This window comes from Sphaeramia orbicularis, chromosome 12, assembly GCF_902148855.1.
Source record: "Sphaeramia orbicularis chromosome 12, fSphaOr1.1, whole genome shotgun sequence".
Classification (NCBI taxonomy): Eukaryota; Metazoa; Chordata; class Actinopteri; order Kurtiformes; family Apogonidae; genus Sphaeramia; species Sphaeramia orbicularis.
Genome location: NC_043968.1, coordinates 38,301,767 through 38,328,362, shown reverse-complemented (window position 1 = coordinate 38,328,362; position 26,596 = coordinate 38,301,767).

Here is a 26,596-nt window from a genome sequence, read left to right as displayed (position 1 = left end):
CAGTCCTGTTCCTCTACAGTCTGTCTGTCCATGGGGGTGGATCTCTCCGTCACTGTGGTTCTCCCCCAGGTTTCTCTTTTCTCATTGGGTTTGTGGAGTTTTTCCTTGCCGAGAAGGAGGGTCTAAGGACAGAGGATGCCCAGGGCGTGAATCCATTTCCTTCATCTGCTGTTTATTTGACTGTTGATTGTTTTCATATCCAACTAATTCTGTAAAGCCCTGTGAGGCAATCTTGTTGTGATATAGGACTCTACAAATAAAATGAAATTGAACTGAATTGAACCTGGTATCCTCCAATGAGAGTACAGCCTTATGTTACCTGTTCACCAAAGGTTTTGGAGGCTTCATGTTAATTTTACCAGCAGCAGGAAGTGAACAGATTTATGAAGACATGAAAGAAATACAGTCAAATACACAGTTCAACAACAAAAATAAAAAATAAGTGTAGCTTACTTATAACCCCCACACTTTCGCACAACACTTTGCCCCTCCAGCTCACTGATACCCTCCGTAATCTGGTATTAATTTGGAATTATAAATAAATTAAAGATAATTGTAAACTAGACAGGTTTCCTATCATAGTAATTTAAACTTTTTTTTAATTTCAAGATTATTTTTGTTGACATTAATATGCTTAAATAGCACTTTTCCTGAAGTGTTTTTCAGTGTGGTGCCACCCCTGTGGACCCTATACACCAGCTGACACTGCTTTAACATACATATATATTGATATTTAAACGTGACCAAAGTGGTTTTCTTGTTTTTAATGCTGTCTGCTATTTCGTAAATCCACCATCCACTTCCTCCTCATTTCTGGACCTGGACAGTCTGGATACGGTGGCTGAGAGGAGGATGAAGGACAAAATCTGTGCAATACTGGACAATCCTTCTCACCCTCTGCACGATGAGCAGTGGCTGATGGGCAGCTCATTCAGCCAGCGGATTATCCCACACAGGTGCAGTTTCAGATGCTCCTTTGTGCCAACCACCATCAGACTGTACAACAGCAGCTTGGCCTAAAGTACATCCTGCTCTGAACAGACTTTTGCATCTGTCTATGTCACTCACTTGTACACTTGTCAATATTACCTACTTCACACTCATTATTTTATTTACTATTATTATTATGACTATTTATGTCATTTAGTCACTTTAACAAAGTTTAAAATATTTTTTATCTTCTCTTTATTTTTCTATTGTATTTGATGTTTATTGTCTTGTGCTGCTGCACATTTGAATTTCCCCCTTGGGAATCTAATCTTATCTTATCTTATCTTATCTTATCTTATCTTATCTTAATTATTCAAGACAAAAAAGCCACAGATTTGGCACTATTACACTTCTATTGTGCACATTGACAATCCAACTATCCAAAATGTCATGGAAACACTGCCTGTTTGTCACAGTATTTCACTGAGGACCTAAATGGTGATAAAACCAGAATAATTGCTGTAAATAGTTATCCCTAGAGTCTCACCGCTAACAAATAATGTTTGTTTGCAGTGAGACAGTTTTGGTTCACATCCATCAATCTTTTAACTACTACATTTTTGGTGCTGAGACTTCACTACATCTACACTACATACGGAGGCAGAAAACATTAAATGCGCCCTTCAAAACAAATGTAGTACACGAGACCCAATGGTTAACATGATTGTCACATGACATGGTTAATATGACAGTCCACTGCTGAAATATGAAACAATTTTGCCCAACTGTCCTGCCATTATTTATTACTTTCACAAACAGAAACACAAGAAAATAAAGCACAGAATAACAACATCATTTAAGGAGGCGCTGACAAAAACAGTTGTCCTCACTGCCAAATTCTGAGCTTGTCTTGTGAGAATGATTACCTCTGCCTGACAGTGTACGAAATTACTCTGCTAGATGGATTATTCTTGATTCATGGGCATGAACATGATGTTAGCGTACAGAGATAAAACACTCATCAGTGATGCCATCAAAAGACACAGCCAGGATGACTTCACTGTTAATGAATAGGATTGTTGTGAACAGTGCATTACTCCCATCAGAGCAGTTCCCAGTTACATGAATCAGTGCTCATTGTGCAACAAAAAACTGCTTTAACTAACTGATGCAGTGAGTTTCTTCTCATGTCTTAAACAACCATCAGTGTGATAGAGCAAGAAAAGAGTGCTGCTTACAGTGATAATACAGGGATTGAATTGAATTGAAAATATTATAGCCTATTAACATGTCTTCACGTTTTGTAATTTCATTTTACACAAGTGGTGCTAGGCACAACAAACCCTGCCCCTTGCAGATATTGTAGCTTATTTTGACATCGGTCCTGTTGATGTCATCATGTCCAGTGTTGGGAATAACGGCGTTAAAAAAAAAACAGCATTACACTGTAAACCCGGACTTTGTATTAACTAAAATGCTTTAATTACAATGTACTTAAACGATTTAAGTTTTATTCCATTGCTATAAAATATTAAGTATATTCTACACTATAAGGTCCGGAATTTGTATTTACTAAAATGCTTTAATTACAATGCACTTAAATGATTTAAGTTTTATGATGTTACTATAAAATGTTAAGTATATTCTACTAATTTGTAGACATAGTTGAAAGTACGAAAAAGTTTAAGTTGAATGGAATTAAATCACTAAGTTTTAGTCATGATCACACCTTTTTATCTTTGCATTGCATTGTGGGTATTGGGCATGTTGTTGAAAATGTGTTATTTTTATGTGCAGGGGTTCAGCGGGGTTGTGGTGTTAGTGTTAATTTGGATTTAATGTGTGTATGGCAATGTTTATTGGCCTTTTTGTGTTTGTTTTTGTATTGTAATGTCTTGTTAATGAAGTAGCACTTACTGTAATGGCAAATGACATTGAGCTACTTTTCATTCATTTTCTGAACCCGCTTTATCCTCACTAGGGTCACGGGGGCCGCTTGGAGCCTATCCCAGCTACGTAGGGGCAAAGGCGGGGTACACCCTTTACAAGTCACCAGTTCGTCGCAGGGCTGAACATATAGACAAACAATCACTCTCACATTCACACCTATGGGCAATTTAGATTAACCAATTAACCTATTAGTGCATGTCTTTGGATGGTGGGAGGAAGCCGGAGCACCCAGAGAGAACCCATGCAGACACGGGGAGAACATGCAAACTCCACACAGAAAGGTCCCACCCCCGTCGACTGGTGTTGGAATCGAACCAAGACCTTCTTGCTGTGAGGCACGAGTGCTAACCACTGCACCACCGTGTCGCCCCAGCTATTTATCATCCATGCTATAATATATTAAGTTGAATGACTTTGTAACTATGTTGGTCAGGAATAGGATTTTGAGTTTGATTGTCTTAAGAAAAGTTGTCCAATCAATGATAAATTAATCTGGCTGCAATTGAGAAAATTAGTCAGTGAAACCTAAAATGCTGAGTTGAATGGTTGGATAGTGGGGTTGATTTTACAACAGATTTCAAGTACAATTAACTTGTCTTTTAGTGTTTTCTACTTAATAGTTTAAGTTCAATACTTTTAGCATTAAAGTTGAACCTACTTAAACCAAATGATTAGTCGATCATTACTCAAATCATTTAAGTGCAATCACTTGCCTCAAATTTTTTGAGTAAACTCTACTTATCCGGGCTTACAGAGTACTAGCGCCATTATTGTTTTCCAGTAACGGGTAATCTAATGAATTACAATTTTATATGTTACAACGCTGTTACCGGCAGTGAAATGTGGTGCGTTACTACACTGATATCTAACAGCTGTTATCCGTCCTGCCTCGCTCAGCCATGCACGAGGGGTGTGATGTTCGTGGACGAGTCGAGTCTTTTGAATGGCTCTTTTCAGTAAACAATAAGAACCGATTCGTTGCGAGCTGTTCATTTATGAGCTGTTCTTATATTCAAATTGCCCACACTGCCTTCATGCTTCACCTGTGTGTCCATGAGTCTGAGTTGCCCACGCTGCCTTCACCTGAACGACTAATGACATTTCCGAGTTTGAGTGGTCCGCAGCACACCCCATTCACTTGAACGCAGCTACATGTACAGCTAATTTAGGGGAGGAGTTATCAGTGAGAGTCTGACTGACTGGACTGAAGACATTTACCGCTGGATCAGGCAGGAGTGACTGAAAAAAGTGGAGATGTGGGATTAACTGGAGGAGCATCTTCTTCCTATAAATGCAGATATGCACTTATGTGGTGGAAAAGCCGGGCCCTGGTGGACTCCAGCCTCACCACAGTCATGGTATGAAGTACCTGTCTGCTGTTCTACTCTATGCAAGTGGCCGTGAAACACGCTCAGAAATCAGTTTCCTTTTACATATTTGAAGGTTTTTCAAAAAAGTAACGAAATAATCACTTTCCCTGGTAACTAATTAAATTTATGAAGGAGTAATTCTGTTACTAATTCAATTACTTTTTGGGGAAAGTAACAAATAACTAATTACTTTTTTAAAGTAATTTGCCCAACACTGATCATGTCTATGCATGTGATGATGTCAGCATATCAATTGCCTCCATATATGTGCCAAGTTTAAAGTAAATTGAAACAAAACTGATGGTTTTATGGACATTAGAAATTTTGCCCATTATAACTAAATAGGAGAACAAAAAGATTTTAAAAATTCATATAAAATTTGACCTTTGACCTACTTTCCCAAAATGTAACCACATCTTTTCTGGGTCACTGGCAATCTATAAACCCAGTTTGGTATGAATTCAACCAATAGTTTTGCTGCTAAAGTGTTAACAATCAAACAAATGAAAAAACAAACAAACAAACAAACAAAAACAATACCCCTTGCCTCCCCTTCAGGGGACAGGGTAATAAATAGCTGCAAGTGATGCTAGCTAACATAATATTGCATACTAACCTAACATTAGATGACTTAAGTAAGCACAATAATGTTAATTCACTATATCGGTATTGAAACTGGGTAACAATACAGCAATCAAATAATAATAATTCAAAACAGGCAATGTGTCTGAAACATTGCTTTATTACATATATTGTATTACTGTGTAGTGTATGGCATTTTATCTGGTGTTTTGCTCTGTTTCACCATGATAGTAATATGTTTGGTACCAGTGACCAAATGAAGCAAGTCATTACATTGAATCAACTGAAACATTTGATGTAATGCTGGTACACACATTAAAACATGTAAAATATAGACAGAAATACTGTATTTTACTGCACAGATCATGTCATAAAGAACTAATAACCTTATTACACAAAAACACCTTCCTAGCACCAGAGAATTTTATCAGAATGGGGCCGTTTAAAAGTACAGTTAAGTGCATTGTGGGTGTAATGTGTTTCGACTGTCATGTTGCATCTCGCAGCTAACATGCCTTCAGTGATGGTAGACAATCATACTATGAAGAAGAAAAGTATTTCCTGGTGACTTTCCAGTGCAGAGTTTCCCCCCTGGTTTCAAGTGCCCCCACATCTCTGACCCTGTCACTAGAGATTGCTTACTTTCACAATTATGCCTTGTTTACTTCTGTCATTCCCTTTAGCTATGACAAGATACTTATGTAACACAATGTACGATGCATGATTCCCTGAGAGGAATCGATTTGCCCCATCAGTTCTCCTGTTGTCATTTCTGATGGTTTCCTTGTTCTTTCTTGTGTGTGAGGCATGTGGTCCTTGGTCTGCATGTATGGCTGAATGGTGGGAGTGCTCACCAGAGAGGCTAAAACTCTGCCCACTAAACAAAACAAGGCTGGCATGGCTTTGAAACTTATTCTTTCTGAAATTTTGTGCTCAAGGCAAAATAAAGCTAGACGCTGCTTTTGGGATTGAAATTCAAGCTGCTCTTTAACAATAAGAGTGTGGGTATTTTGCAAATTATTGAGCAAATGGAGTGTGCTGGTGTGTATTTGAGGGTACACAGTCAAACAAAAAAAAACTGCAGGTCTGTCAAATGCTTATTCTCTTATTTGCACTTCATGCTTCAATTGGACAAATGTGATGCATTCGACATGACTATGACTCCCCTTCGCTGCACAAGAAGGGCGGGAAATCTATTAACCTTTAAGGCAGCAGGAGAACCACACAGCTAACCAGGAGGGCAAGAAATGCATCTGTATTTAAAGGTTACGGGAGATGTGGAGTAATGAAGCGCAGGCATATGAGAGCAGAAAGAAGACAGAGGGAGAAGGTGGGATGTGATAAGACCATAAAGTATGGTGACTGAGAGAGGTCATTGCACTGCACCTCAGGAAAACACATGCATATAGACGCAAGTCAAGAACATCCAAATCAAGAAAATAGCAGTTTCTCAAACTAAAGCTCCGTCTTTGGCAGTCATCTCCTTCCATGTCACTTCCCTCATTAGTCCTTCCACCCATCAGTGCATCCATGAATGGAACAGTCCAGTGAGACCAGACAAGGTATCACCCCTCAGTTCAGTGGTTCAGATATGTCTTGACGCATATGACAGCATTTAGTAAAAAACTGACAAATGCATTTTTCTTTTTTTTTTTTTTTTTTTTTAATTTTACCTTTATTTAACCAGTCCAATTGAGATTAGGAATCTTTTTCATTCATTTTCTGAACCTGCTTTATCCTCACTTGGGTCATGGGGGTCACTTGGAGCCTATCCCAGCTACATAGGGGCGAAGGCGGGGTACACCCTGGACAAGTTGCCCGTTCATTGCAGGGCTGACATATAGAGAGACAAACAATCACTGTCACATTCACACCTATGGGCAATTTAGATTAACCAATTAACCTAGCATGTCTTTGGATGGTGGAGGAAGCCGGAGTACCCGGAGAGAACCCACGCAGACACAGGGAGAACATGCAAACTCCACACAGAAAGGTCCCACCCCCATCAACTGGTGTTGGAATTGAACCCAGGACCTTCTTGCTGTGAGGCACAAGTGCTATCCACTGCACCACCGTGTCATCTTTTGCAAATAATAAAAGTGAAGCAGCACCTTATTTTTATGTTCCAAGATGAAAAACCTAAACATAAGCAGTGTTTCACTGATCATCTGCCTGTAACAAACCTTTTGTTCAGACAGTTCTTGAATATTGGACCTTCTTTGAAGGATTTTAATAACATTTAAATTATATTACTCATTTCTTATGATTTTATGCATTCTGTGATTTATTTAATCAATATTTGTTTCTTTCCGACTGTATTTTCATCTAGATGTTCAGTTTCTTTCTATATAAGCACACTGAATTGTCTTACATGCACAATATATTGTAAATAAAAATAATTTGTCTTGTGTAGCAAGATTATCTGATTGTATTTAAGGGCATATTGCACTGACGCAGTGACCTGCTCCTTACTCCTCTTCACTGAGGTGTCATTTTTGATTGTGGCCAATTCTTCTTTGTATTTTTTTCTTTCATATAAAAAAAACTAAACTGAGAGGACTGTGGGAGCATAAACACCACGGATTATCCACAGATGCACCCTTGAAAATTCTCTGGAAGGACTCAGTCCTCAGCAGCATCCAGGAAACTAGAACGGTCCTTTCGTGAAATCTAACATTATAGTATATGAAGCCTTGAAGGATCCCTCCTTGATTTTGAGAAACAAAATTATCATTAACACATGTACTGTAACTTCATGATACAAAAAAGTACAAAACACACTGCAACACCTCACAACACTACAAAAGAGGTAAACATGCTACACATAGATGACAAGGAGCAATGTGATGCATCTATAAATACAGGCTGCTTTATGTGGTATTGGTACTTTAAAATATTAAAAAATGACCAAGAGGCCATTACAATGTTTGAAAAAGTGTACATTATGTCGGATATATTGCACAGATATGGGTTGAATTCTTTCACAGCCACAGGCTGGTGTGTCACTGTGAATCCATGTGACCTCTAGAAGGGGGAGTGAGTCTCTTTGCTGGTCTCCCACAACAATGGCAATAAACAGCAAGGCTGGGGTGACAATAAGAACCAAATCAACTTTTAGGATCAAAGAAAATGACAAAAAGAAGAAAAAGATTGAAATGTTTTCACAACTTGACACAACTCTACATTAAAAGGGTGCCGTTTGATGCTTAAATCACAGTTTTATTTCTATGCAGGTGAGTATGTGATTAATGAAGGTACAAAGTTATTTTTATAATATTACTAGCGCATTGACCTGTGGGGATCCACAGGTTCTAGATGTGATCATTTTTATGCTGTCGTGTAATCATGCATGCTGTACCGCATTTGTCCAACAGTCACCGCCAAAGCGTTCTGGACTTAGGAACATGATTGTAAGGCTATTGTATTCCAAAATTACTAATATCTCCCAAAGTAGTCGTCCTGTCAACTTGCTGTTTTCACTAGTCTGTTCCTTGACCAAAAATACGTAAGTATGCCAAACTGCTGCAGTCAGCTCTATCCAGATTTTGTGTGAATCCCCGAACACACATATGCACACACACAGAGGCCACTTGGCTTTAATAATATAGATGTTTGCTCTGTTTGAGTGTTTGTTTGTTGATCCGTGGTTCAGACTAAACTGTAACCTAACCATTCAAAATGGTCTTAAGTGCAGCTATTAACACAAGCCATACAGAAAAAAGAAGACATTGGTAGTTTTACTGTTTTCACAGGTTGGTCTATGATTGTAAAAACAGTCAGTTAAATCTCTACAATAGAATACATTGACATCTGTCTTACAATGCCACTGCCCTTTTTTTTCTTAACACTGTAGTGATAATTTAGGTCATTTTATAATATTTTTAAAGTAGAAGAACATAGAGCTCCTGTGAAGGCACAAAGAACAGATGAAGGTCTGGACTTGCAGGTACAGTGAACTGTTATGTGTTTTAAGTTTCCTGATGTTCCGTGGGCAAAATCAAGTGGTTCATGTTGACATGTGTCATGAAAAGAAGCATTGGGGAAAAAAAGCACTGAACAACAAGTATGCCCTCTAGAAACATTTCAGTTGTCTTCAGTCCTACTTGCTGCCTGGTTGTGTGTTTACTTGTCTTGTGAGGATTTGCAACGTGTCTACTGTCAAATGATGTTTTCTTAAGTTGTTTGTGTTTTGTCTATTTATGTGTTTTTTTAAGTTGCTGTGTGATGACCTCTCGTCATTTTTCAAGCTAAATAAAAAGTTTAAAAGTGGATTTTGTAAAGTTCTTGTGTGGTATGGACGAAGTTGTGAGAAAGGAAGATGATGTAAAATGATGATGACATAGGTCTCCAACCTCTGGTCAGAAGAAAAGGCACAGGAATGAAATCCTGATTGACATCATCAAATATTGCTGTCGGGAGGACTCGATGACACACATGAAAACTTCTGTTTTGCAGATTTAATGTCAAATAAGTGGTGTTTGTATTTACACAACTGAGGCGGATTCAGACTTTATCACTTTCAAGAGAACTACTAAATTCTTGTATTTTTAGTATGTCTCATCTGACATGAAACTGGCACACAAAAACTATTTCATTGATTTGAATGACACTTGGTAGAAGTGGAAGTCATAGTGCAGGGATAAACCCTTTAAATTTTAGAGAAGATCCCAAAAATGATGAAGATGGAGCCTGAATTTTTTTAAATCTAACATTGCACAACAAGTCTGACTGAATAACAGGACTGTGGGACGTGGCAAAGGAATGTGCTCTAACAAGTGTCCCTAGATGAAATTTTGGACCGGTATGTATTTACTTGATGACTTTCTCATTTACATACACTGCAGAAGAAAAAAAGTCCACCTGGATTTAACTAAACAAACTAAAATATTTAACTCTAACTGATGCAGTGAATAGCTTCTTATTTCAGAACAATCATCATAAACGATTCATTGGAAACTCATAGTCAAAGCTAAAGGCCGTCCAATGAAATGTGTGTGTATAAATTACATAAAATTTTTTCTTCTCTAAAGCAGCATTGTTTTGACAAATATGATAAATTACTAAAAAAAAAATCTGAAACTAAGCCAATCTTCTGCAGGTGCACCTGTCATGATGGGTATGAATGATAGGACTCATGTGAATGGTGCTGAAGGGAGAAATGGATCTATTAACAGAACATAAAACTACATAACAAAAACCTGGGAGAGTCAGTCAGAGTCCGCTGATGGAAGATGATGAGGGAAGAAAGTCCAGGTTATGGAGAGGTGAAGTAGACAATGATCCAGCGCTGCACGGCTGCAGAACCAAGCCTTAAATACAGCTCTAATGGAGATGCACTGCAACAGATAAGTGAAGAAATCTGATTGTGATGGGACGAATGGAGAGGGTGGAGCCAGCAGCCACACCGGAGTGGACCATGACAGCAACCTGACAAACAGAAGCTTACAGCCAGATATAACAAGAATTAAAAAAAAATACTATTTAACCAGAATATTACTGAAACTAAAGTGGCTTAAACCTGTGCACAATGTATAATTTAGGCATAAGCAGCAGAGAATGGGGCAGACTTATTTATTCTACCAGTAAATACGTACAGATGTACAGATCAAGGTTATAATAGTTTTGGATTTTTCATTATAGTTTAGTTTTATTTAGTTTTGACTTTTTTTTCTCTAATTCAGTTCGTTTTTAATTAGTTTTTAGAGCAGGTTTGCTTGTTGTTATTAGTATTCGGTATTTTCTAAATGCTTAGTTTTAGTTTAGTTTTAGTTTCTTTATATCTTTTATCTTCTTCGCCGTCATATTCAAATAAATCCCAGACAGGACTCTGCTGCTTTCTCCCACCTGCGCTTTAAACAAGCGCAGGTGACACCACTACTCAAAAAACCTTCCCTCACCCCCACTCAAGTGGAGAATTATCGACCAGTCTCACTCCTCCCATACCTTTCTAAGATCATCGAAAGGGCTGTTTTCAAACAGGTCACAGAATTTCTCTCCCAAAATAACCTCCTTGACATCAACCAATCTGGCTTCAAAATCGGCCACTCCACTGAAACGGCTCTGTTGTCTGTGACAGAAGCCTTGAAAGAGGCTAGAGCAGCAGCCAAGTCTTCAGTACTCATTCTACTGGACTTATCAGCAGCATTTGACACTGTCAATCATGATATCCTGTTATCCATACTCTGGAACATGGGCATCACAGGCCACGCACACTCCTGGTTTCAATCTTACCTTACTGGTCGGTCCTTCAGTGTGTCCTGGCTAGGGCACACATCAGCAGTTCACCGCCTCACCACGGGGGTCCCCCAAGGCTCTGTGTTGGGCCCCCTCCTTTTTGCCATATACACCACCTCACTCGGTCAGATCATCCACTCACACGGCTTCTCATATCATTGCTATGCTGATGATACCCAGCTCTATCTGTCATTCCCACCTGATGACTCCACAGTCTCAGTGCGGATCTCAGATTGTCTCTCTGACATATCTGCATGGATGAAAGCCCATCACCTTCAGCTGAACCTGTCCAAAACTGAACTGCTGGTCTTCCCAGCTAAGCCAACCATACAGCAGGACATCTCCATCACTATTGACTCCATACCTCTGGCTCCTACCAGTGTAGTACGTAACTTGGGAGTCATGATTGATAATCAGTTGACCTTCACGGATCACGTTGCCTCTGTCACCCGATCATGCCGTTTCACTCTGTTCAACCTAAGAAAGATCAGGCCATACCTAACCGAACAGGCCACCCAGCTCCTGGTGCAGACTATGGTTATCTCCCGTCTTGACTACTGCAATGCTCTTCTAACGGGCCTCCCAGCTTGTGTTGTCAAACCACTACAGATGGTCCAGAATGCAGCAGCGCGTCTGGTCTTCAATCAGCCTAAAAGGGCACATGTCACCCCCTTACTCATTGAGTTACACTGGCTACCCATAGCTGCCCGCATCAAATTCAAATCTTTAATCCTAGCCTACAAAATTCTCCGTGGGTCTGCTCCTGTCTACTTAGGTGCACTAATAAAAGCTTATGTCGCCCCACGACCACTCTGCTCGTCTGGGGAACGTAGTCTGGTGGTCCCCAGACCTTGTACAAGACAATCCAGGCTCTTTTCATGGGTCGTTCCACGTTGGTGGAACGCTCTACCAAGTGCTACAAGAACAGAGTCATCCCTGCCTATCTTCAAGAAGCTCCTGAAGACCCAGCTCTTCCGAGAGCACCTCCTGTCCTAGCACTTTCAAACATTCCATTTTAAATATTCTAATAAGGTTTTTCCCAGGACAACCACAGATTCTTTCACGATTATCTCTGGACCTGCTGCGGTGGTCCGGCCTCTTCCCTGCCCTCATCATCACCACTCACTTATCCTCAACCGCCTCCATGTGTCTCCCCCTACTCCCCCCTTCTCCCCCTCTCCCCCAGTCCCTATCTCTATCGCTCTCTCTTTTTCCCCTTCTCTACTCTCTCTCTTTAACCCCAACTGGTCAAGGCAGACGGCCATCCTCCAGGAGTCTGGGTCTGCTCGAGGTTTCTGCTGTTAAAGGGAAGTTTTTCCTCGCCACTGTCACCAGTCACAAGTGTTTGCTCCTGGAGGATTCTGTTGGGTTTCTGTAAATTGGCTTAGAGTCTGGTTTTGACCAACTCTATATATAAAATGTCAAGAGATAACTTTCTTGTGATCTGGCGCTATATAAATAAAATTTGATTGATTGAGTGATTTAATTGGTTTTCCCCTGTAAGTCGCTTTGGAAAAAAGCGTCTGCCAAATGCGTAAACATAAACATAAACATAAACTTTAGTCTCTATGTTTCTAGGTAGAGTGGGGACGAGAAGACAACTAAATGACAAGTGACAAGAAGTGACGGACCGTTAAATATCATATGGTGCCAGCAGATAAAATTGCTTGAGGGAAATAAATCAATTTTATATCAATCCGCCATTGACAAAGATGAAAACGAAGGGAATTTTATCTATAATTTTTATACATTTTAGTTAGTTTTGTAAACACACAATACAGTTTCAGTTAGTTATCTTTTTTTTTCTTTTAATTATAGTTTTTTATTTATTTCAGTTAACGAAAATGTTTTTACAATTCTAGTTTTCATCATTTCATTAGTTTTTGTTAACGATAATAACCTTGGTACAGATGCACAAATGTCCAAATGAATACCTGTAACTACGGATGCTGAACACACTTCAGGAAAATTCAGCAGAAAACAAAACACAAAACATACAGTATAGTTGTGTAAACCTTGAGCCTGTTAATGAAAGGCTGTTGTAGCCTTCAGAATAAACACAATTAACTTACTTTTTCACCTTGCCAGTGTAGCTCTTCTGGGTTTCAGCCAGAATGACACTAGAAAATATCAAAAACATCCAGAAGAAAAGGACAGCCAAGAGGAGCCGATGCCTAAAACCGATGAGCAGAGTAACACGATAACTGAATTTAATTTATCAGGGGTCAAAACAACAAGATGCATGCAAGGGAAACTAATATCACAAGAGTGAGGTGCTAGTTTTTAAGCTTATTACTTTGCCTCTTTCAGACGGTTAGGCTGTCTATGTCCTAATGAATAATGACAATTCTATTTAAAGTCATGCAAAAAGAAAACAGGGTACGTTATGAGTCATACATTACAAAATCTGACTGTCACTGTACTGTATATGCAGATGGTTATTTCTAGGTCTTACTATGGAGCCCAGAAGAAAAAGACATAATTTTTAATGCTTAATGAGGGGAGTAAATGTCTTGATCCTTTACGGACCCCTGCACAAGGCCATATTAAAATATTTAATGAGAAATTTAATGGATAGCTATGCAAATTTATTTGGCAGGATGGTACAGTTTCTCATACATGCAAGCTAGCGTCAAATCATGCTCCTTTTCCTGAAATACATCCCCCCCCCCATTTTATGACATGCTGTGTGTAGCAGAGGGTGGAAGCAGTAGCATTAGCCCACAATGGCAGAGAAGTCATCAGAGGAGCTATTTAGGACCCACATGGTTTAGTTAGAGCACAGGTGTCAAACATGCGGCCCGGGGGCCAAATCCGGCCCACTAGAGGCTCCAGTCCAGCCCCTGGGATGAATTTGTGAAATGCAAAAATTACACTGAGATATTAACAGTCCTTTTAGTTCAGGTTCCACATTCAGACCAATTCAGTCTTAAGTGGGCGGGACTAGTAAAATACTATCATAGTAACATAAAACTAATGTCAGCTTCAAATTTTTCTCTTTGTAAATCTAAATATTTTTGTGTATTACACTAAAACAAAGTATAATTTCACAAAAAAAAAACAAAAAAACAAAACCTGAACAAATATGAAAAACCTGAAACGTCTTAATGGAAGTAAGTACAGTTTTAACAAGATTCTGCCTGTTACTAAATGTTTTGTATATTTTTTAGATTATCATGTAAATGTGTAAATGATAAACTGAGGCATAATGTTGTTAAATTACACTTATTTTTTCAGTTTATTCATGTCGTTCACATTGTTTGAAAGGATAGTTTGCAGATGTAAACCTTTTCATAATGTAAATTAACTTTTTTCGCTCTTAAACATAAAGAAAAGTTCGGAGTTGACATTATTTCTATATTATTAGTTTTTATTTTTACTGGTTCGGCTCACTACAGATCAAATTTAACTGAATGTGGCCCCTGAACTAAGATGAGTTTGACACCCCTGAGTTAGAGGATGGAGTTAGAGGATCCACATTAGGGGAAGTGGTTGGAGCACTTCGCTGAATTGAGGTAAATTCAAAGAAAACATTCAGACATAGACAGACAGCTACATTCTGACAAACATTTTGCTTCCAAAGACAATTTTGTTGTTATTTACAGTGCAAAAAACATCCCATGATTCAAGAAAGCATACAAAGGAGCTGGTGGAATGTAGAAATTCATTAACAAGTGGATTCATGGACTAAGCCGAAAAAGAAATGACTTAATAGTTGCTTTCACAGCCTTGGACTGTAGACAAATCACTGCTCTGAATTACCTACAAGTGTTTCTAATGGTGTAGACGTACTGAAGAGAGGAATAAAAGAAAGTCTTTTAGGCTTCAGGAGACAAACATCTTCAGACTGAATTCGCCTTTCACACATATGAGTAACACATCTCCGTCTCACTGTACTGGTCCTGTCCTCAGGCGGCTCAGAGGAGCTTTGGCTGTCATTAATTCATTAGCAAACAAAAGCCCCATTCTCCCTGTACTAGAATAACCTCTGGAGCTCTGGTGATTTAGAAATTCACCCCCCATGTCTCTGTTTCATGCTGTGCATCCAGACATTTTACCCAAATTTACATTATCCCCTGAATCTGATGTGATGAAGGTTCACTATAAATAGATTACTACCTTTGGGTCCGAATCTCATTCATCTCATGCCTTGAATTTAAGTTTGCTCTTCCAGAGAATGTCCAGGCTATATCGTCACATGAACCTTCAGAGTTTGAACCCAGAACTTTCACTTTAAATGACCAGTGCAGCCTATAGTTCTCAACCAGAAAATGGAAAGAATAAATGCAATGAGAACTAACAAAATTATTACACACTACAAACAGAGAAGAAAAAAGCAGAGAAGGTCATTTTTAATTTACTAATTAGTGGCAAGACAGATTTGGACTAGATTAAGTTCACAGACAAACTTCTGCAATGATTCCGGAGGTCCAGGGGTAATAGTAGTCACGTGTTAGTAGAGCTTTGTCAAAAGGCCTTTCCTCGTGCTCACAGTAAGAACAATGTGCATTAGACTAATATGACTCGTCAATCTTTGAGGTAATGTCATTTAGTCTGTGTGAGTCAAATGAAGGGGTATTGTACAGACTGACTTTCCACTCACATGCAGACCTCTATTCTCCCTAATGAGCAGGTAGAGCTGCCTCAGAACCTATGATGGATTTCTTACAGACTAATCACCCTGATGACTGTACTAATGTGTCAATTTATACCATATATATATATTGAAAAATAGAAAGTGACTCCTCCATACATTTTTTTCTTGTTCCCTTTTATTAATTGCATCTTGAAATTTGCTTTTCATTGGACATTTTATGTGATAAAAAATGTTTATTTGATTGAGATGGAATGGACATACCAAGGTACAAAACAGCACATTGGAGTGATGTACAGGCTTCTAAAAATGAACCACTTTATGCAGTTTTTATGTCAAAGAATCTCTTGTGTCTTATATCTAAAGAAAACATCAAAACATATATTGTCTTCTTTATTTTCTCTTATTCTTTTCTCTTAAACACCTCTGCCATTCTGCTGGGAACCTGCAGCCTGACTTTCAGTTTTATAACGGTATTTATTTATTTAGTGTTTTTACATTACAATAGGAGGGCTAGTGCTATTTATTGTTAAGTATTTTTATTGTTGCTGTAACTGTTATTACCTCCGCCAGGAGGTATTGTGATCACTTTGCTTTGTGTATTTGCGTGCGTGTTTGTTTGTTAGCAAGATAACTCAAAAAGTTATGGAGGGATTTTCAGGAAATTTTCAGGAAATGTTGATACTGGCACAAGGAAGAAATGATAACATTTTGGTGGCGATCGGGGGGGGGGCTTGCCCTGGTGATTGTAGAAGAAACAAGAAAAGCACTCGGAGAGCGCAGACCAAGACAGATCTAACCCCCCCCCAAAGCAAAGTGATCACAAGACCTCCTGGCCTCCTGTGTAGGAGTGTAAATGAAACAAAAGCAACAACTTATCTAATGTGTAGTTAGACCTTACTCATATATGAAACTTAACTGAATAAAAACTATCTACCACATTGCTGCATTTTCCTCTCTGTTCACCTCTGCTGTATCTTTGCTATTTCTGTTTCAGCACTTTCAAATCTTTGCATCCTTAAAGTGTGGAAATCAAATAAAAAAGACCCTGACAACTGGCTTTTACATCCCTGCCCCATTCATTCCCCAAAACCATTACCCTCAGTCTGATAATCTGTGGAGATAGAGGCGGACTGAGGCAGTGTCTCTGTTAGTTTTGATTACAGCTCAGTGTTTTTCTTTCCTCTTGATTTGGCCTTTTGTCCCAAGTGATGAGGTGATGAGCGGCCTCTTCCCAAAGATACGCTATCTCTGTGGCCCAAACCCAGGATGCAGACAGCCAGATAAGACGCTCACCTGCCCGCTAGGGGTGTGAGCCAGAAGATTGGGTTTTATCTGTGTTTTTGACAAGCTGAATTGTATTACAAATTGTGTGTATTTTAGGGTCAACAAACAAACAAACAAATAAAATAAAATAAATACATAAATAGGAATGCTTTAGAGTGGGAAAAAATGAGACTGTACATGCCAAAACATGTGTTTAATCCGTAAGGACCCAGTGTGACTTTTGTGGCACTTCTCAGATTATTTTTTTTCTCTCTATTTAACATTTCCTAAATGATTTATCACCATTTATTATAGAATATCTTCTCAATTAGGATATTCTCCGATTAAAATCATGTATTTTTCTATGTTTAATTAACTGATCGTGTAGATGTTCAGAAAATCTCAGAGTAAAGTCAGATATTATATTAACACAGAAAAAATGACCTTTTCAGTAAAGTCTACCATTAACTGAACATCCACTGTCACTGATCCAACTCCATGGGCTTTACTGGTGAATCAATGTTGTAGAAGATGATGGTGTTTCCATGGTAACTACAGAGCCTCTGAATGTCCAAATGGGTCATATCTGATGACCATGAAAAGATGACAAACTGCATTTTACACCAATTATTTACATGTATTGATAGGATTAGTGGATTAACCGTTTAGATCAATAGATGCTTTTGGTCGATGGTGGATGTCTGGGTCTTTATTGGTTAATACTTACTATGGTCCTTGTTTACCTTCATCTGACAGGCACAACGAATAATGGCCATTTTTATGCAAATAGCCTTCTTGATTTTTGTATGCAATAGGCGATTTTTTTCTCAGCCATGAACACAACACTGACACACTTAGTGTATGTGTTAGGAAACAGTTGCTTATTAATATCCAGCAGCGACAGAGCAACATTATCTTGACATTTATGGCCATCTGCAAAATGAGAATTTGCTGACCCTTTAGTTGCCAAATGTTTTTCTGTGTTAGTTTCAAGCCTGCCTTGTCTTCCCCCTGATCAGGAAAAGATCCAGTTGTTCTTTTTTTTTTAGACTTTGTTTAGCTCTGCAGGACATGACAGCACTCGTATGTTATTTTAGAAAGCCCCTGTATTCCATTTTAGTGGTGGGGTTGTCATGTTCTTCCTGTGCAGTTTGGAAAATGTGTGATTAAATATCTTTGTAATAAATGTTTTCATTTTGTCTTTACTCACAAAATACCTCAGAGTTTGTACTTAATTTTATATTGTAATTATTTGGAATGTTTTTCTCTTGATTTCTGAAATATTTGTCATATTCTGACCAGAAATGATCAATTTAAACCCTATGTAACCACCCAGGAAGAAAAAATAGCTTTTAAACTTCAATAAAAACATTGGTTTGATGTTTATTGTGATAATTATTGTCAAAAACGGACTTTTTCAAGACAACATTTATGTGGAATGTATGCCAATATTTGTGTCCATATAGTGTACGTGACATTGTCAGGTGTTTTTGAAATACTGATAAAATGTAAAATTAGAAAATGATGGACATATTATTCATGCATGAAGGTGATTAGTCACTTGATCATTATGTCTCATAGATCAGAAAACAAGTGAAACAGAATAACATGAACAACTTTAACGTGTTATTACTGAAAATAACAGTGTCCCTGTCTCTGCCTTGTTGGCACTGAATGACACACACAGCAGGCAGAAGTGGTTACTTCTCATGTAGTTTTTTGTGATAATTAATGTTCTTGCCATAGGAGTAATGATAAATTAAAGCTAGGTGCTTTATGAATGTTGCGTCTGCTGGTATAGTGTTAACAGAGACATTATTGGTGGTAGTCAACTTTTCTAAATGTACCTAACAATTATTCCCTCGTGCTTCTGACTGCTATTTTATTATCCTTGTTCTTTGGTGGTGGTCTTTTGTTACTGGGTATGGCTTTTTTATGGTGTCAAATAATAATAATAATAATAGTAATAATAATACTCATCCTCATCATCATTCTCATCATCATAAAAAGCTCTCCTTTTCCTTCTCTTCCTCTGTGTTTCACAGAGTCGTGCGCTCATGCTCACCGTGAACACATTCGTGTAAGCAGCATCTGATCATGCTGTGAGCGCCTCACTGGGATGTTCGGAACAATTACCTCTGCCTCACTGCCACTGAGGACCCCTCAGGTGAAGTCATTATCTTAACCAGAGGCTGCTCACTACAGTCACAATTAATTCACATTAACAGTGGAGCTTCGGCCATCAGGGCTATCTGAATGCATGGCTCCAATTATACTCATTACTGGACAGGTTGAGGTCTTCGAAACTGAAATTTTTTATTCCTGTTGCAGAGTGGGTGAGGAAAAATTCAGGTTTGGAAGGCCACTGTAAAAAGAAATGGTAACTGTAAAGCTTTAATGGTGAACATCATCTTACATAATTATTACATGTAAGCTTGTGAATAAATGTGGCATCACACATTTCTGCTTCTTAAAACAGTGTATGACACAGGTGTCAAACATGCGGCCTGGGGACCAAATCCGGCCCGTCAAAGGGTCCAATCTGGCCCTTAGGATGAATTTGTGAAATGCAAAAATTACATTGAAGATATTAACAGTCAATGGTGTAAAAATCATTTTATTTCAGGCTCCATACAAACACATATAAACCAATTAGATCTCAATTGGGTCAGACCAGAAAAATACTGTCATAAATAATGAAAACTGCAGATTTTGATCTTGGTTTTAGTGTAAAAAAAAAGTAAAATTACATGAAAATGTTTACCTTAACAAACTATCCTTTTACAAAAAATGTGAGTAACCTGAAGAAATATGAACGTGAAATGTCTTGACAAAAGTAAATACAATTTTATCAATATTATACCTGTTACTAAATGTTTTGTGTATTTGTAATTGTAATGTAAGTTGCAATGCACATGTGTAAATGATAAACTGATGCAGAATATGGTTAAAACTGCACTTGTTTTTCTTAAGACATTTCAAGTTGTTCACATTATTTAGATTTTTAAGGAAATGATGTAGATATAAATATTATCATAATATAATTTTACTTTTTTCACTGGTATTATTTTACTGGTCCGGTCCACGTGAGATCATATTGGGGTGAATGTGGCCCCTGAACTAAAATGATTTTGACACCCCTGGTGTATGATGTTTGTCACCAATTTTTCATCAAATCTGTAAAACCCGAGTGATAGCCTAAGTATCAGGAGTCCGTTAGTCTTTCTGTGATTACACACTTGAATCATTTCCCTCACAGTGAACAACTTCAAAGCTGTTCCTTTCTACTCAACAAGTGTCCTTTGTATTTAATATATTCTCTTTAGGATTAGCTTGTCGATAACATCATGGCTATGCTCTTGCTCCTACCAGGGGATGAGGATGAAACATGCCACTGTATAATTCATGCAGTTTGATTTTCCTTCTGCACAGTAATTGAACTGTAATTAGAGCCTCTCTTTCCAAATGTTACCTTGGTGCAAATAAGACCACTTTGTGTGCATGGTGAGACCAATACTTATATATTTTCATCCATTGTCATTTGCCATTTGATGGGGGAAGCCACACATGTGACTTAATGATCTCCAGGATTTCTCCATTTCAGACATTCACAATCCACAGGTCTCAGTCTTTGATTGAGCTGTTGTCATGGTTACCTGGACATTCAATAGAAGCTGAGTTGGATCAGAGAGACTCTCTGCACCTCTCACAAAGCTATAATTAAACATCATTTTGAGCAAACCACTGCGTTAATCTGTCTTGGTGACAGGTGGTATGCTTGTGGATATTGCAGCAATGGGAAGGGTGTACAACAGTCAACTCCAATAACACTTTCTGTCAATTCCATATCTGATTGGCATGCATGCTTGGACTTGTTCAGTTTTGTTGAGCATTGTTACATTGAACAGGTGAACTTTGGAGAAACACCATTGCAAACATGCCAGGAGATGAATGAGCTGTTCAGTTGTGAGTCTAGAACAAGACATCTATTCAGTGATACTGTAGTCTCCTACCCCAGATAACTGTAGATAAATCTTATGAGAGAAGCCCAGATGAGACAGGAACAGATAATCCCTGATAAAATCACATGGCCCTGTCAACTTTATTAGAATCCGGAGGTATATTTGACAGTGCAGACACCCAAACAAACAGGAGGGATTGTGGTATCGAGCTGCACACAAGTCACTGTCTATCTACACTGATAAAACCCAATGAGCACAGGATGACCTATTCTCAAACCCCCACCCATGATTATAACAAGACTATAAATGAAAATGAAAATGTGTTTTTCATGTTGGTTTTTTTTTTCTGTTTTCTCAAGGTCACTAAAAAGAAACTGAGTTAAAGTCAACTCGGTGCTTATTAATAAAGGCATGGTTAAGACACACCAAGGCTGTTACATAAGAGTGGATAGGTGGAGTGTTATGTAATCCCTGTTGAGCAAAGTGCATCGCCAGCAGAGATGGGCAGATTTGATGAGATAATAGTGTTTTCACACAGAAAGCAAACATCCATCAACTGCGACTTTCTCCCAGTTGACTGATTCAATCTTAATTTGTCTCCTCTAATATCTATGACTCCGATGTGTCTGAAGTTCTGCATTTATTTAGCATCAGAAATATTGAAAAAAAGCACATTTATGTTTTTATTTTACATTATTTTTAAAAGGGTTGTAAAATGTTAATTTAGAAGTTATTGATTATAATTGAAAAGTAGAGCTCAATTAGTAAAAAAAAACCCCAATTTGTTCGATTACCTTTGTCCTAGAAAAACCTGTTTAACCCTTTCATGCATAGTGGTCACTACAGTGGACAGTTATTCTACAGCTGTTCTCTTGTGTATTCATGGATTTTGTTATTTTAGTTTCATATCAGCCAACACAATACACAATACACTGCAACTGATAACATTACTGTAACGTGGCTGTTCTTGATAAACCAAATCTGACATGTTTGGGTGTAAATCAATTCCTTGTTATCGTTATTAGACTGTAATTAACAACAATTTTTTTTTTTTTTTTGGCATATTATCACCATGAAGTGAGTAGTATTGGAGTTCACTACAAACAAAAAGTTAAGGATATTTCTTTTTTTTTTTTTTTGTGGTCATTTCTGCCATTTGTAAATAAAACTAGGTCTGGTCATTAAAAAAATGTGTTTCAATTCAATTCACACACAAAAAAAGTAAAAAGCCTTGTGCAAAAATCCCAACTGAAAAAAATAGCCCCCAAAATCTTAAATATCCATAATTTTTTGTTTGTAGTGTACTTTAAAATGTAAGAAGACATCAAGTTAGCAGCATTTAATGTTTTTATTTCATAGTTTTCACACAGTATATCAGTAAATACATGTTTTGTTGCTTTAAAAATTAAACGCACATTTTTGCAACTCCATGAAAAATAGCTTCATAAAAAAAAAAAAAATCTCATTGTTTTTTAAATGCCTAAAGAGGAATAAAGAAATTGATTAAGATTCTCATAATTCATGCATGAAAGGGTTAAATATATATAGCACGGGTACTGCTTGCTGGGTGGCGCTATTATCCATGCCATTTTTTCTCCTACATGAGCCTACAGAGGACAAAAATTGAAGTAGCTGCATGCAGAACGGGGTGGGCTTCTCCATACCTTAATCGCCAACAATTCCATGATGGGCCCACAGAAGTGATACCAAAGTAAGTCAGTGACAGGCATCAGCCGTGGTCCACGCATGGGTTTCCTGATTCAAATGTATCTGGATCACTCATCTTACATGGGCCACGCACAGAAATATTTGAAAAAGGAGATCCACGTGTGGACCATGTAAGATGAGTGATCCAGATGCATTTGAATCAGGGGACCATGGCTGCTGCCTGCCACTGACTTACACTGGTATAACTTCTCTGGGCCCATCATGGAATTTTCGGCAGTTCCGTGATACCACCACAGATTTTGATGAAGGGGTCCGTGGTCATTACATGTCATTATACGGAATTCTGTGAGACCAGGTTGATGGAAGTGATGACAGAGAAGTTGAGGTGCTTGTCATTTTGGCAGTTTGTGGAAATGAAGTATTCGAAAATCATGAAAGATACAGCTAAGGCTTTTTGTCCCATAGTGTCAGCCGTTAGATGAGCGCAACACCAGAACAGAGAAATCATGCTGTCTTTGCATTGATTCAGGTATTTTCTGCCACCTAGGGTAGGGGAGTTACACACTGTACCTTTAAATTCTCTTTCTTGATTACTCAACAAAAAATGAGGTGGGCCATGTTCAGGATAAATACCGTATCGTCAGAATGTTTTGGAATCTCTCAATCATCTCAACCAATTAATAGTCTTAACTATGTTCATTGATAAAAGACATCAACTACAGTGAATGTTTAATGTGGCAGTATAATATTTCAGTTAAAATACCTGCCTGTGCTTTCTTATTATGGTTGCCTTTTTATTTTCTTATCTGTGATTATTATATCATATTTTGGGCACCTCTTTCGTAATCCTTTCATAATTAAGAGAATTAAGTCCTCCTTGTAGATCCGAACTCGGTAGTACTAGTGGGATAATTGGGAGGGTAAGACGGGGTGGTTGGGTGGGTGGGAAAAGGGCATATTCTCCTTATAGTTGTCCTCATTTAAATAATGTATGTATCCTATTTTTTACAGAAACATTGTTTGTTACTGTATGTGTTCATTGAAAACTTTAATAAAAACCGTTAAACTAAAATACCTGCCTGTATTAAAGATTATTTCACTTGTCCCCATAGGGAAACTCGGTCTCTGAATTCCACCCATCACAATACATAGGCTACAGTACCTAGCATTAGCATCAGTATGCAGCACACACAGTTGGAGCCCTGAACTGCCATCGAAGGCGCTCAAGGACCAAGTCCAGATCTTCATCAGTACTGTGGTCAGTGGCACTGAAAGGAGAATTAACCCATATACAGGGTGGGGAAGCAAAATTTACAATATTTTGAGGCAGGGATTGAAAGACAGTGTATGACCAATTAGTTTATTGAAAGTCATGAGAATTTATTTGCTACAAGAAAATTTACATAATAGAAAATGTTTTTATTCTATGTGTCCTCCTTCTTTCTCAATAACTGCCTTCACACGCTTCCTGAAACTTGCGCAAGTGTTCCTCAAATATTCGGGTGACAACTTCTCCCATTCTTCTTTAATAGTATCTTCCAGACTTTCTTGTAATAGTTTTGCTCATAGTCATTCTCTTCTTTCCATTATAAACAGTCTTTATGGACACTCCAACTATTTTTGAAATCTCCTTTGGTGTGACGAGTGCATTCAGCAAATCACACACTCTTTGACGTTTGCTTTCCTGATTACTCATATGGGCAAAAGTTTCTGAAAAGGTATGGATAATAGTGTTAGGTATGATTATGACATCAATATATGTTTGGTTTCAAAACAATTGACGTAGTGCCTGCTTAGAAAAAACAACTAAATGTTCACTGTAAATTTTGCTTCCCCACCCTGTATACCTTTCCCATACAATGGTGCCACTAGAAGCACCATGGTGTACATTAGAAATGCCCCAGAACCATTATGGCACTCCACCTCCTTAGACTGATGTGCCAGAGTTTTATTGACAATGTCTTGGTGGAGTCTTTTCAAAAGATCCGTTAGTAGGATCATTTGATAAGTTGGACTTTTCAAAGTTGAACAAAGCTGACCTTTACACGGAGGACAGACTGTCCTCCTTAGTTGCATCGCTTGCTGCTAACTCTACTATGTACAGTGAAATTCCTATCAGAACACATCAATAGGATTTCTTTTTAACATAAATTACTGTGTAAGAAAGATAAATAATTGAAGCAGTCTCATGATTTACATTGAACTCAGAGAAAAACCATTTTATATTCATGACTTTCAAATATATATTCTAGACATTGAAATTACAGTGAAATGTGTCATGTTAAATATTATTGATATGATGTTGATTTGACTATTCAAGGAGCTTTTCTCTATCGGTTTTTGCTGCAGGCTGTTTAACTCATGTGTGAAAAATCAGTGTCTCTTCAATTTTATAAATGATGCACTGTTCTGCGACACTTGACATTCACCTCACACGCACTTCTCATGCAGCCAGTGTGCTCTGATCTGTTAATATGGCCTCCAAAATGAATACAGACAGGCAATGAGACCACCCTGCAAACAAAACGTAACAAGTGTGTCCCAGAGGTCGCTATAATGTCAGTCCAATTTCAGTTTGGGAAATTTAATGTTGAAAATTGCTCAAATTTTAAATTTACAGTTGAAGGAATTAATTTTAGGCTGTTACATATTGCATTAATAGATTTCTATCAAGTGCATTTTGTATTAACCACTACAAAATGAAGTGACTATTACATTCGTGATTGTTACATTTTTCTCAATTTTATAGTAATTTAATGAATTCTTTCTTTTAAAGTGTGAATGTGAAGAAAAAACATAAGCCTCTCTGTACAAAAACCAGCTGTGAAAAACGAACCTGTAGAAATAAATGTGCAAGCGGACATGTGGAGCGAATGTATCCCAGGTTGCTCATTACTTATATAAAAGGGTAGGAGAGAAATGAGCCAAATACTTTCTTTCCCACAGTTTCAGGTGGAGTTGCAGATGGCTGTAGAGAGAGCAGTGAAAGATGCTTCACCACTGTGAATGTGGGCGAAGACCTGGCAGTTAACCTTTAAATGGCCTAATTAAACCACAGAGCTATTAGGAAACCTGCAATTAAATCAGACCTACACCACGAGGGGAATGAGAGATGTGTTTTTAACAGGTTCACCATAAATTTGATTTTTGTGTTTAACACATCTAATCTCTTTTACAACTTAATTGGTGAAGTTTTGTGTGTTGATTAATTAGAAGGTCATCAGTTGTGAACTACAGGTCTGAACTGCTTCACTTTAATCCATGAACGGACGCTATCCATCACATTTAGTAAAACACTTTCATTTAATCCTTCAACATAATTTGTTCACAGATTATTTCACACTAATATCATGGCATTAAAGACCATTCTTAAATGTTCGTTAGAGATGGATTTTGACCTGATGAGGGAGGCGGAGACATGTAGGCTAAATATAGTCAGGCTCACCTTGATGCACAATGTGGACTGTGAAATCAATATCCTCCAAAGGGGCTGGACTCAGGACCAGGATGAGAGGCAGAATGTGGGTGTGGGTTCACTAATAGACCACCACCTCTGTGCCTGTACATTAGAGTTTTCCCACGTGAATGTGAGAGTTGTTTTCCTGTGCCTTTGGATCATATATCAGGCTTGTGCACCTGTTGACAGTTCATGGTATCTGACCTTTCTGAAGTCTGTTATGCTTGAACATCCATATATGAGCTTATGGCTGTTTGTGTGCATGTGGCACTATGACACTCTAAGGCCAAGGGTGGCAGCACCTAACAGGCTGGCACAGGTCAACATGGAAAAGTGGCCCATGGTGTGCAGATGTGTATAATGGGCATATGCAACTGAGGGAATTCAGCCCAATGACCCAGGACAATTCACAGATCTGGATATGTAGAACCACTGATGATGTCACAGCTTTGATAATCCCACATAAAGATGAATATCAATGAATGTACAGCAGACCAATCATAATAGTGAAATCCACAGCACAAATCCCCAATTAAAGCATCAGATGAGAAAACAGAGGTTAACATGGCAACTGAACTCTGTT